Source organism: Pristiophorus japonicus, chromosome 4 (assembly GCF_044704955.1).
Source record: "Pristiophorus japonicus isolate sPriJap1 chromosome 4, sPriJap1.hap1, whole genome shotgun sequence".
NCBI lineage: Eukaryota > Metazoa > Chordata > Chondrichthyes > Pristiophoridae > Pristiophorus > Pristiophorus japonicus.
This window is the reverse complement of record NC_091980.1, coordinates 198880718-198894172: the sequence shown is the minus strand read 5'-3', so window position 1 is coordinate 198894172 and position 13455 is coordinate 198880718. Positions and strand designations below refer to the sequence as shown.

The 13455-nt window shown below is 44.0% G+C and overlaps 1 protein-coding gene across 2 annotated transcripts in view; it reads left to right on the top strand.

Annotated features, from left to right (window-relative positions):
* The window catches only part of spred1 (sprouty related EVH1 domain containing 1), a 104443-nt gene that overhangs the window by 32351 nt on the left and 58637 nt on the right, over nt 1-13455 (top strand). The window lies entirely within an intron of this gene.

Sequence of the window (13455 nt, the reverse complement as noted above, 5' to 3'; positions counted from 1 at the left end):
CTGCTGTCCACGTTCGACTTTCCGATGCTGAGGCCTCTCCTGACTGCCAGTCGCAGTGCGTGCACATCGGGACGTGCGCAGGTCTGGAGCTGGAGTCACGTGGCTCTGGCCAGCCAACCGGGTAAAGTATCACAGTAATAGGAGTTCCGTAAGGTCCTAAACTCCTATTACATTGATTGAGAAACATCCCCAAACACCCAAAATACTAATTTAAAAAAAAAAGAAAATATGCACTACATTCATTTAAATTAGTTATTAATGTCTTTTAAATAAATATATATACCCAATTTTTAAGTTTAAAAAAAAAAATAAACTTACTGTTGTGGGAGGGTTTTTAATAAAATATGTTTTCATAAGTTTTATTTATGTTTTTGTGTTTTTTAAAACACTTGCGCCTGTAAAAGTAGGCTATGTGCCTGCTTTTTCAGGCGCAAGATTTTTGAGGACATTTTGTATGCGTAAATATCGGAAATTTGCACTTACAAATGTCCTCGCTCCCGATCTGCGGTTGATCTGTCAAGCCAGAAACTTGACAGATCGGAAAAGCCGGTTTTCAGTGCATGCGCATTGTGCGCCGAAAACCGGCTTTTCCGTGTACAGACCTGGGAACGTCGGAATTTCAGGGCCATTGTGTGCTATTTATGTAATGTATTTTGTCATGCCTGGGAGGTTTATTTTCCAAATAATGTACTCCTATTAATTTACAGTTCTCTTTTAAATTGTGTTTTTAAATGTCAAATTATCCAGTGTTACAGATTGGGCAATTTTAATAAAACAGCACAGGATATTAATGAATGATTTTAATTCAAATTGAGCAACTTTGAAATATGAAGAAAAAAATTAAAACACAAACTGGCCTCCTTTCGTGCTGTACATTTCTGTGATTCTATTCAATGAAGAATGCATTGTACTTGCATTGTTCATACCATTTTATCCTCACCGCTCCTGAGATTTGTGATTTCAATGTATATGGTGCTGTGACACAATGCACCACATAACCATCCCCTTCAATTTGTTTTCTTTTGCTCCTTGCATGATCTCTTCCAAACCTCCTCATCTGAAAATTCAGCCTGCCTTGCCCCCAGACACCATGGGCCCAAGTTTCCACATGATTTGCGCCTGATTTTTAGGAGCAACTGGTGGAGAACGGACTATCTTAGAAATCGCAATTCTCCACATTTTTTTTTCTGCAGTTCTAGTTAGGTAGAACAGTTCTACTTTGGAACAGAATTTTTTCTTCAAAAGGGGGTGTGTCCGGCCACTGACGCCTGATTTGAAAGTTTCCACAGTGAAAACGTACTCCAAACTAAAGTAGAATGGAGCAAGTGAAGATTTTTGTAGAACTGAAAAAACCTGTTCTACACATTAAAAAATCAGGCGCAGGTTACAAATTAGGCGTCCAGAACGAGGTGGGGTGGGGGCGGGGAAGGGAAGTCATTAAATTCTACAATAAATCCTTATTTATATTTATACAAATAAATCCAACCTGAATAAACATTTATAAGAAAAGAAAAGATTAAATAAACCATCTTCCTACCTGTGTGAAAGTGCTTCAGGCAGGCCTTTCGGGACCGAAGGCTGAACGGGCCGGCCCGAGACTTCGGGCAGGGCCCGTCCCCAGCACCAGATTTACAGGTAGGTGGCGTTGGGTTGGGTCGGGGAAGGGAGGGAGGGACAGACGTACGTCCAGGCGGGGAGCGGGAACAGGAGCGCGGGTCGGGTCTAGTCGGGGAGCGGGGCGTGGGTGTCGGGTCTGGTCCGGAGGTGGGGGGGGCGGGGCGGGTGTCGGGTCTGGTTCGGTGGGGGGAGCGGGTGTCGGGTGTCGGGTCTGGTCTGGTCCGGAAGCAGGCGGGGAGCGGGGAGCGAGTGTCGGGTCTGGTCTGGAGGCAGATCGGGGGCAGGAAGCGAGTGTCGGGTCTGGTCGGGGGGGGGAGCAGGAGCTGGCCATGGGAGGAGCCTTATTCACGCAGCCCCAGTGAGGCTATTCAGCCAGGGCTAGGGGCTGCGTGCTTCGGGCCCCTCCCACACAGTTCGGCGCCTGGAGCTACTGCACTTGCGTGCCCACTGTAGCGCGCATGTGCAGAGGTCCCGGCACTGTTTTCAGCGCAGGGACCTGGCTTCGCCCCCCCACAGCTCGTGCTGGCTGCGCCGAGGGCCAGAGGACCTGCAAGTAGGTGGAGAATACTGAGGATTTTTTTAGGCGCACTTTGTGGCGCGAAAAACGGGCGTCCAGGTCGGGACTGCGCCGTTCTAGGCGCGTGTGGAAACTTGGGGCCCTATGTGTCTCAAATCTCTCATCCTCCCACTGACAGCTATGCTTCCAAACAAAATTGTTGTCTTCAAACTCCGCCACCTAAAAATGTGACCTCTTCTCTTGATGCACCCTCCAGCAGTTTCCAGATCCATTCCATCCCCACCTTGCAGAGGCCTAAAATGTCACCCAGATCTAAAGGGAGAGAAAAAAGCAGAATGAAAATGCAAAAATAACACAGAAAAATAGGAAAAGAGTAGAGGGAGAGGAAATGCACAACCATTTATTTAAAAATAGCATTTAAAAATGACGAGAAAAATACAAAAAGCGGACAGACAAGAAAAAGAAAAAGCCAGAGATTGAAAACCATGAAGGAAAAGAGCATGAATAAACCAATTTATACATACAACAGGCAAACCTGCGTGTGTGTGTGTGTGTATGTACATGTTCATAAATTATATATTGCATACACTATGCTTTTCCTGTAAGTATCACTTGCTTCCTTTTACACTTCCCGCCCCCATACTTTTCCTTGTTAATATTCCTGGTATAAGGCTAAGTATCTACTGACTCACTGAGTAACTCCACAGGAGATCCGCCAGTAACTAATTAAAAATTCTGAGTCTGGCATGCACTTCCTGTGTCACAATTTAGTCATGCCTGGGTATGTGCCTCTCCAAAATGCTTATTTTCAGCATTTTTTTATTAGCTTTCTCATACCCTTCATTCTGAGATTCATTCCTCTTTTGCCGCTATGACCAAATCCTTTCCTTGGTCACTCCTGCTTGGTCCACATCAAGCTCCCCCTACTGCCAACTTATTAAAATTAAAAATTAGATTTTTTTTTTACTTCCAGTTTCTCTTTGAGCATGTTATTATTCAATCAAGTATTCACTACCAGCCCATTCCTACTCCGGCTGCTACTGTATTCATTCATTCATACCAAGCTTGGCTGTATGTTCCAATTCTCGTATTTAAAAAAAAAAATATTGTAACTTTAAAAAAAAAATGTCCTTTTAACTATTTAATCTCCCTTTTGCTAAATTAACTTGCAGCAAGCCTGTTCCCCAGCAAATATTGCTTTTATTTATATTTAATTTGTTTTACATTGCTAGCTGACTTATTGGAGGCTGAATGTTCTTTCCAGAAGTTACCAAAACAAAAAAACATTCAGGCAGAAAGCCAGTTTTATTTAATTACTTTCACCAGCCTATTCTGAACACTTTTAAATTGCCAGCCTGCCAACATCTGACCTTTATAATTTCCCAAAACCCATTCGAAGGCTGAAGGCTACTTTTATTTATTTGAGAAATCCCTTGTTTTATATCGCCTGGCAGCCTGCTAACCTGCTGTCTTAATTTATTTGTTTAGGTGAAAGCCTTTTCTGCTGCTTTTTATATCTCTTACATTAATTTTGGGAAATCCTCTTCCTGTATTTATGTTGCCTGGTGCTAACTAATTTGAGGGATGGACATTCATCCAATCTCCTTTATGGCTCCCTACATTCACTTAGCCCATTCTTTCATTCAGTTCTACTCCAGTTATATTTATTTCAAACTATAGCCTTCAGTTCACCCCTTCCTACACTGTGCCTCCACCACCTCCCCCCACCTCCCTGTACTGCACCATGACTGCTTTCACCCCCATGCCCATTTCCAAACTTCCCTTTTCCCAACTACACACTCTTTTTCCAAATAGTCATTGCCTCAATACCTCCAACCCAGCATCCAAACTTATCACTCCCCATCTCAGCTGTCCTCTTTCAGTACTCACTATCCTCAGTAACTCATTACACTTGTATCCATTATCCTTTCCAATATGCTACCTACTTCCACTATCAGAATTCTTACCACCCCACACTGCTCACCGTGATTTACTGATTGCCCTAATTCCTCAAATGTTCAACCCACAGAACTCCTTAACTTTCAGCTACTCCATATCCATTACTCTGTCTCATCAAAGAACCCCAAAATAATTTCCTTCCAATTTATCACCACTCTCCCTCAAATGATTTATTAACATACAGTACACCTCGCTTTGCAACTTCCATAGCACTTCCCAAGTTAATACAAAACCATCCCCATCCAAAAACTATATCCTCTCAGACACCAGCATCATCACGAGAATGCCATGCCTGTTTACTTTTATAAAACACCTTTCTCTAGCTTTACATTAGCAATGTGTTGGAAAATTCACTAGTAATGCAATCGAAGTTTTGTATATAGCAGTCAATTCTTGTCATTTGCTCCCTGTAGCACTTTTATTCCCTGTCACACGTTGCTAGCAAGACTAGCCATTCAGAGGTTGCTTTTGTAAGCCCTGCCATCCACTTTCCAAGATGCAATAAAGTGCAAACTGAGTTTTGCTGTTTCAAATTTTAAAAAAAACTTTTTAAAGCAACCATATGTTTATTGTTCCACAGAGGTACTGAATGGAATCTGTATATTTATTTATGCTGCTGAGATATTATTTAAGAAAAACAGTACTTATTTTTTTTCTCTGGGAGCCAACGAAAAACCACTTACTTCAATGTTTACATTAAGCTTACAAACCTATACTGCCAGGGTTGGGACACTTTCCTCATGCACCCTTGGTTTTGTGTTTATTTTTCGCTTTTGCAAATAATGGCCAGAGGCATGGATTTCAATCATTAAAGCACTAATGAACATTAGTGTGGGTGCAAGGGGGAGGGGTTGAGGGAAGGAGAAAGATTAGGATGGGTGATTGAAATTACTAGTTGGGAGAAGTTTTTAAAAATCCCTTGGAGACGTGCCAAGGCAAGGGAAAGCTCTGTCACCAATGATGGTTGATGGGATGGGCATGGCATAACATCCCTAATGTAAAGCAGCGCACACTCTGGCAATAGCAACATAATGGGGTGCCGTCTATAGAAGTGATGTTGATCATAGTGTCAGGATACACTGATATATAATGGTGAGTATGTTGTGCTTTTTAAGACATAAGGGGGCCAAAATTCAGGCATGCCAGAAAGCTGACGCACCAACGATTTTTTTACCTGTTTTTAAGCCAGGTGCGATGAGGCGTCCTTCCGAGTGATTTTCTCCACTTTAAACTTTTTTTTGCGTTGGACCGGAAGTCAGCCATAATGGGGGCGGAAGTGCGGTGGTAAGTCCTGGTAAGGGGTGGACGTTGTGGTGGGACTGAGTCACTGCCATTATCACTAGCGGCAGAGCGGTGGTGACGTCACCGCGTGTGCGTCACCACATCTCTTCCCTCATTTAAAGGGGAGAGAAACGCCGATTCTGCAGGTTTGGCCACTGGGCCACCAGGAAGGATTTTGGCCGGGCTAGCGGCCTGATTTTTCACGGTAAATTTGGGGCAGTGTGTGCTGGTGGTGCGGGATAGCGGTGGTGCGCGCTTTGGTGATACACTTGCGGCGGTCGGCAGCAGCGGGGTGGAAGTGGGGTCGGGCCGAAAAATCCCCAAGCTGAATCTGGGTTGTGGCAGCCAATGGACTGCAACACAGTGACCACTAGATTCCGCCGCAAAACGGCAGTAACGCGCCTTATCCGCACCCTGAATTTTGGCCCCAAGTTATTATCAGGGCCACTGATGTATAGTATCGAGTATGTCAAATTGTGTTTTTATTGTGTGATTTTCCACTTTTTTCTTGGTGCTTAGGGTTAACATTTTCAACTGTTATTCTGTGAAAACTGTAAATGAGTGGTCTTCTTTTTTTAATAATAATGATGCTGATAAGGGGGCATGGAGTAGGGAAATTAATGAATTATGGTGGTGAATCAAATAAATGGGAAAAATATTTTTAAATATTGGGATGGACCAAATAAATTGGGATGGGGAATGAGACAAATGTACGTTGAAGTAGCGGATGTCTTCTGTGGGGTGGGCTTCTTGTCCAGAAGTTGCTGCGGCGGTGAATGAACCAAGCAGGGCGATAAATAAATTAAGCTCCTTGACCAGTGGGGCAGTGGTGGTGAATCCAAGAAACTGGGTCATGGAATAGGAAAATGAATTAATTATTGTAATGAAACTGTAAATGGAGATGGGGTAAGGAATAGTGCAAGCAATAAATTAATGAAATAAGAGGCTTTGCTGTGCCAGAGCATCAATAATGGCATCGACGCAGACTTCTCGGGCCCTGGAGGTGGAGAGATAAAGGAAACATTAATTATTCATTGCCCTGTTATGTATACATTTTCATGAAATAGTGGGCTTGGAAAATAGTGGAGGTATCCTGCACAACAGCGAGATGAGGAAAATGGGTCAGGGAGGAAAAGTTGAGTTAATACTAAAAGATTAATGGAATGGGCTTCTCTGGTGAGATTTAACCAGAAGGAACAAAAGTTTAGATTGAACACAGATTGCATGAAATGTAACTTTCAAATTGAGCTGGTGAATCCAGTCTGTTGTCTTGAAGTTAGAATGAGTAAGGAGAGACACAATCAAATGGACAGAAGGTGAAGTAACTGGAAGTCAGTGAAAGAAAGACCAATGAGAAGTAACTGAAAGAATGAGAAGCAAGTCAAAGAAAATAGCTCTTTAGCTGTGTCTTTTTAAACAAATATATTTCAAAGCATGACTGAGGCAGTATGACACCAAAAATATGTCACCGTGTGAAAGCCTCCTGAGGTGAGTTGGAGAGCATTACACTTTATAATGATGGAAATGTTCTGTTTTACCAGAGATACTGATTTATAGTAACTGGATAAGACACATTTTAGTTTTATTGCACGATATTCTGGGATTTTTACTGTGTAGATTGATTTCTGCATCTGTCTGTTTTTCTTGGAAAAGGGTAAATGATGGTCCTTTAATGGGCCCAAGTTTCCACATGATTTGCGCCTGATTTTTAGGAGCAACTGGTGGAGAACGGACTGTCTTAGAATTCGCAATTCTCCACTTTTTTTTTTCTACAGTTCTAGTCAGGTAGAACAGTTCTACTTTGGAACAGAATTTTTTCTTCAAAAGGGGGCGTGTCCGGCTACTGACGCCTGATTTGAAAGTTTCCACAGTGAAAACTTACTCCAAACTAAAGTAGAATGGAGCAAGTGAAGATTTTTGTAGAACTGAAAAAACCTGTTCTACACATTAAAAAATCAGGCGCAGGTTACAAATCAGGCGCCCAGAACGAGGTGGGGGGGGAAGGGAACTCATTAAATTCTACAATCAATCCTTATTTATACTTATACAAATATTATACAAATAAATCCAACCTGAATAAACCTTTATAAGCAAGGAAAAGATTAAATAAACCATCTTCCTACCTGTGTGAAAGTGCTTCAGCCAGGAAGAATGGTGCAGCAAGCCTCACAAAACGAGGGAGCCGACCGAACGGGGGGGGAGGAGGGAGGAGGGAGGAGGGAGCCGACGAACGCGGGGGTGGGGGGGTGGAAGGAAGGGAGCCGCCGAACGCGGGGGGGGAGGTAGGGAAGGGAGCTGACGAACGCGGGCGGACGGGAGCCGACTGAACGCGGGGGGGAGGGGGGAGGGGGGGGGAGGAGGGGGAGAGAGGGAGGGAAGGGAGCCGACTAACATGGGGGGGGGGGGAAAGGGAAGGGAGCCGACGAACGCGGGCGGGGGGGGGGTGGGGGGAAGGGAGCCGACCGAACGCCGGGGAGGGGAGGGGGGCCAACCGAATGCAGGAGGGAGGGAGCCTACCAAACGTGGGGGGGGGGAGGGGGCAGCTGACCGAACGCGGGGGGGGGGGGGGGGGGGGGGAAGGGAGGGAGCCGACCGAACGCGGGGGGGTGGGGAGGGGGGAGGGAATGGAGCCGTTCCAGACCGCTGGCGGGAAAGAGAGAAGGCTGCAGGAAGCCTCAGAAATTGAGGAGCCATTTCCCGACGGCAAAAGGCGGAGGTCGTCGGGAAACGGCTGCCTCAACTTTCTGAGGCTTCCTGCACCCTTCTCACTGCTACAAGAAGCCTCTGTGCTGATGGCAATGTACTTTTATTAAAAAAATTTTAAAAACTAAACAGCTACAAAGAACTACAAAAATGGCCGAGTGCCAATGTTTTTTTCACACTGAGCATGTGCGAACGCTCCAACGTGCACGCGCAGCGTTGCCGGCAGGAAAAAAACTAATTTAAATAGTACCCGCCCCCTCCCACTTACAAAATCGGCGCGAGTGTAGGCTCCGCCCCCCTGCACGCCGCGCCAGGCAGACAAGGAGCTGCAGAACGCTCCAGAATCGCGCTTTTTTTTTAGGCGCGAAAAACGGGCGCCCATCTTGGAGGGGCGCCCGTTTTTTTTCTTGTGGAAACTTGGGCCCATTATTTTACTTCATTATGTTTCTTGCCTTGGATGTTCTTTGGTAAAGTGATAAAGTCACTCCTATAAGAGATCTGAGCGTCTTCTGCTTAGGGGTGTGTTCGTACTGCTCAATATTTAACTATATGATGGCATAACTCGGGAGAGTAACAATAGTATTCCATTGTGATCTGAACTGGATTTATCTTTCACTTCTGTCCCCACATGCCTCTCCAAACTTTGAGGCAGGCTAGAGCCAACAAAATGGAATCAAATTAATGGACATTTGGAACGACACAGGCTAAGTTTCAAGTTGTGTGGATGGAAGCAGGAAGATGCTAAGGGATATAAACAGGCAATGTGATCAGGCACATCTCTGGCAGGTGGTCAATGTGGGGAAGTGAGGTTATCCACTTTGGATCCGAGAAAGATCAATCAGAACATTTTCTTAATGGTGAGACTAGGCGATTTGGAGGAACAAAGACATTTAGGTGTCCATGTGTACAAATCACAGTTAGAAAAAATAATCAAAAAGCCTTTATCGCAAGGGGATTAGAATTCAAAAGTGAAATAGTGATGCTTCAGTTGTACACAACTTTGGTCTGACCCATGTGGGCGTATGTGTTCAGTTTTGGCACCAAACCTCCGAAAAGATATATTGGACTTGGTATAGCACAGATTCACCAGAATTATACCAGGGCTTAAAGGGATAAATTATAAGGACAGGTTGCATAAATATGGCTTGTCTTCCCTTGGGCTCAGAAAGTTGAGTAATCTAATCGAGATATTTAAAATGATGAAGGGACTCGATAAGGTAGATACAGAGAAATTATTTTGTGTGATGAAGGAATCCAGAACAAGGGGCAAAATTAAAATTGGAAGTAACCCAACAAGGAGTGAAATCAGGAAGCAATTTTCACACAAAAGTTAGTGGAAATCTAGAACGCACGCATGCGCACTTTTTTTTTAAACTGCTTTCTCAACTTTGTCTTGTAAAATGCCATGCAAGAGCTTTGTTGCAGAAATTAAGGACTGTAGTTCCATAGACCAAGAGATGGCTTGGCTTGGAACAGAACAGGGGTTAATGGACATTTTCTGGACAGACAGGATGTGGAGATCTGTAGGACTTATTTTATAACAATTTGCATAAATGGTGTGAATATGGGCGTGAGGAATAATAGCAAAGCTTATTGATACCCGATTAGGTACGTGGCAACTGGACAGGGGCAGATTTGCAGTGAGGGTGGATCGCTGATGATCAATGCTGTGAAATATGAAGTAGTAAAGTTTGAAGGACAAGAACAAAGAAATAATATACCCTAAATGATAAAATTAACGGTAAAGGAACAGTGGGTGCAGAAAGAGAATTCTAAGTGTGAGTGCCAGTAGAAAAAGACCGTAATGAAAAATGGAATAGGAATTGCAAGACGAAAAAAGATCACGGTCCAACTAGTTCGCCTACTACCATCCTGCCTGTTGCATGATACAATGACAGTGCAGTTAATTAATCGCAGCAATCAATCTCTATCAATTAGTTGTCAACATACCCAGAAATGAGAAAAGTAATAACTAGGAGAGAATTCCATCAAGATTTAGCCAGGTATTTAGATTACAGAAGACTGAACTGAACTGAGACCCAACGGGCATCAATCAGATTTACCATGTCTCAGTGCATGCTTCATTAAGTGACTAGTAGCTCTGTATACAAGGGAGTGAATTCCACAAGTATAACTTGTGTATGGAGCCTCAACAGTGGAATTCCATGCAGACTTCAGATTAATTCAGAATGTTGATTAGTAGCTGTAACACCTTGTGTTTTTTTAAAAAGTGTAAACAGCTCCTCACTGCTGCTCCAATCATCATTGTACAAAGGAGTTGATAACCCATCAACCTCTGACGCTGTACAGGTTTTACCTTGGAATAGGCTGCCATTGGTTTGCATGGTTTAGATTGTACTGAATCCTGGAGCAATAATGAATTTTCTATGTATATATGTATATTTTGCAGAACTCTGAAGTTGGTGATAGTGACAAATATGCCCAACCGTTCCTGGAGATACCCAGTTGTATGCCATGTTTCTGGTCACCTTTGACAGATGTTTGCATTAATACAGGTTATATGTAATGACTGCAAAGGAGCTTCAAATTGGGCACTGAAGCATTTTACGGTCTTTCATTGATGTGAGTGAGCAATGTGAGTGAGCAACATCAGCTTTTTTTGACAATTGCTGACTTATTCTTCTTGACACTGGAGATATACAGATAACTTGTCTGCCTGCAGGTTACTGTATCATCTTTCAGATGGATAGACAATCACTGTGTACAACATGTTGTCATCATCAGAGTGAACACTTAGTCACTGGGATTCTTAGTGCCATCATCAATAACATTGTAGCATTTTGCATTCTGATGTCAAGTTTGTGAAAGGAGTTATGAAAAATAGGGTTTCTTGTCTATTTGGTGCAGTCATGATCATGACAATTTTAAAAAATTCATTCACGTGATGTGGGCGTCACTGGCAAGGCCAGCATTTATTGACCATCATTAATTGTCCTCGAGAAGGTGGATAGCACGTTTCTAGAGGTGGTCACCCCACAGCTGAAGAGTGTGCAGGCAGAGAGGGAGTGGGTGACTGCCAGACAGAAGAGGAGGAGCAAGCAGGTCTTGCAGGAGTCCCCCATAGTCCATCTCGCTCTCCAACCGGTATTCTCTTCTGAGTACTGGTGAGGGCGACGGTGCCTCTGGGGAGTGCAGCCAGAGCCAAGTCCACGGCACCACGGGTAGCTCAGCTGCACAGGGGGTGAGGAAGAAGAATGGAAGAGCTATAGTGGTAGGGAATTCAATAGTCAGGGGAGCAGACAGGCGTTTCTGCGGCCGCAGACGTGACTCCAGGATGGTATGATGCCTCCCTGGTGCCAGGATCATGAATGTCACTGAGCGGCTGCAAGACATTCTAGGAGGAGGGGGTGAACAGCCAGAGGTCATGGTCCATATTGGTACCAGTGACATAGGTAGAGGGATGAGGTCCTGCAGGCAGAGTTTAGTGGGCTAGGAAAGAGATTAAAAAGCAGGACCTCAAAGGTAGTAATCTCCGGATTACTCCCGGTGCCACAAGCTAGTGAGCACAGAAATAGGAGGATAGAGCAGATGATTGCGTGGCCGGACAGGTTGCACCTCAACAGAGTTGGTAAATCAGTGTCAGAGCAGTGGGAGGCATTCAAGTAGGAGATCCAGATATGTGCCCTTAAAGAAAAAGGGTGGGACTAACAAATCTAGAGCCCCCTGGATGTCTAGGGACTTGCAGGGTAGGATAAAGAAAAAAACGGAGGTTTATGATACATAACCGAGGACTAAATACTGCAGAATCTCTAGAGTATAGAAAGTGCAGGGGTGAAATTAAAAAGGATATTAGGAAAGCAAAGAGAGAGCATGAAAACGTCTTGGCAAATAAAATCAAGGAAAACCCAAAGATGTTTTATAAATATATTAAGAGCAAGAGGATAACTAAAGAAAGGGTAGGCCCTATTAGAGACCATGAGGGTAATCTGTGTGTGGAGGCGGAAGACATGGGGTATGGTTCATGATGAATACTTTGCGTCTGTTTTCACAAAGGAGAGGGGCGATGCAGACATTGCTATCGGGCAGGAGGAGTGTGAAATATTAGATTAAATAAACATAGTGAGAGAGGAGGTATTAAGGGGCTTAGCAACTTTGAAAGTCGATAAGTCCCCAGGCCCGGATGAAATGTATCCCAGGCTGTTAAGTGAAGCAAAAGAGGAAATAGCAGAGGCTCTGACCATTATTGGCTTCAGTTGTGGGGCCGGAGGTCTGCTAATGTGGTACCTTTGTTTAAGAAGGGAGTAAGGGATAGACAGAGTAATTACAGGCCAGTCAGCTTAACCTCGGTGGTGGGAAAATTATTGGAAAGGATGCTGAAGGACAGGATAAATCTTCATTTAGAAAGACACTGATTAATCAAGGACCATCAGCATTAATTTGTTATGGGAAGGTCGTGTCTGAGTAACTTGATTGAATTTTTTGAGGCGGTAACAAGGAGGGTCGATGAGGGTAGTGCGTTTGATGTAGTGTATATGGATTTTAGCAAGGCTTTTGATGAGGTCCCACATGACAGACTAGTCACAAAAGTAAAAGTCCATGGGATCCAGGGCAAAGTGACAAGTTGGATCAAAAATTGACTGAGGCAGGAAACAAAGGGTAATGCTTGATGGATGTTTTTGTGACTGGAAGGCTGTTTCCAGTGGGGTTCTGCAGGGCTCAGTACTAGGTCCCTTGCTTTTTGTGGTGTGTGTTGTATGTATATATATCAATGATTTAGACTTGAATGTAGGGGATATAAATAAAGAAGTTTGCAGATGATAATGTGTGGTTGATAATGAAGAACAAAGCTGTAGACTGCAGGAAGATATGCATGAACTGGTCAGGTGGGCAGAACAGTGGCAAATGGAATTCAATCTAGAGAAGTGTAAGGTAATGCATTTGGGGAGGGCTAGCAAGGCAAGGGAATACACATTAAATGGTAGGATACTGAGATGTGTAGAGGAACAAAGGACCTTGGAGTGCATATCCACAGATCCCTGACTGTAGCAGGCCAGGCAGATAAGATGGTTAAGAAGGCATACGGAATGCTTGCATTTATTAGCCGAGGCATAGAATACAAGAGCAGGGAGGTTATGCTTGAATTGTATAATACACTAATTAGGCCACAGCTAGAGTACTGCGTGCAGTTCTGGTCGTGACAGGAAGGATGTGATTGCACTGGAGAGGGTACAGAGGAGATTTACAAAGATGTTGCTGGGAGTGGAGAATCTTGGCTAATGGGACAGATTGGATAAACTGGGTTTGCATTTCTTGGAACAGAGGAGGCTGAGGGGAGACCTCATTGAGGTGTATAGAATTTTGAGGGGCCTTGATATAGTGGATAGAAAGGGCCTATTTCCATTAGCAGAGGTGTTAAC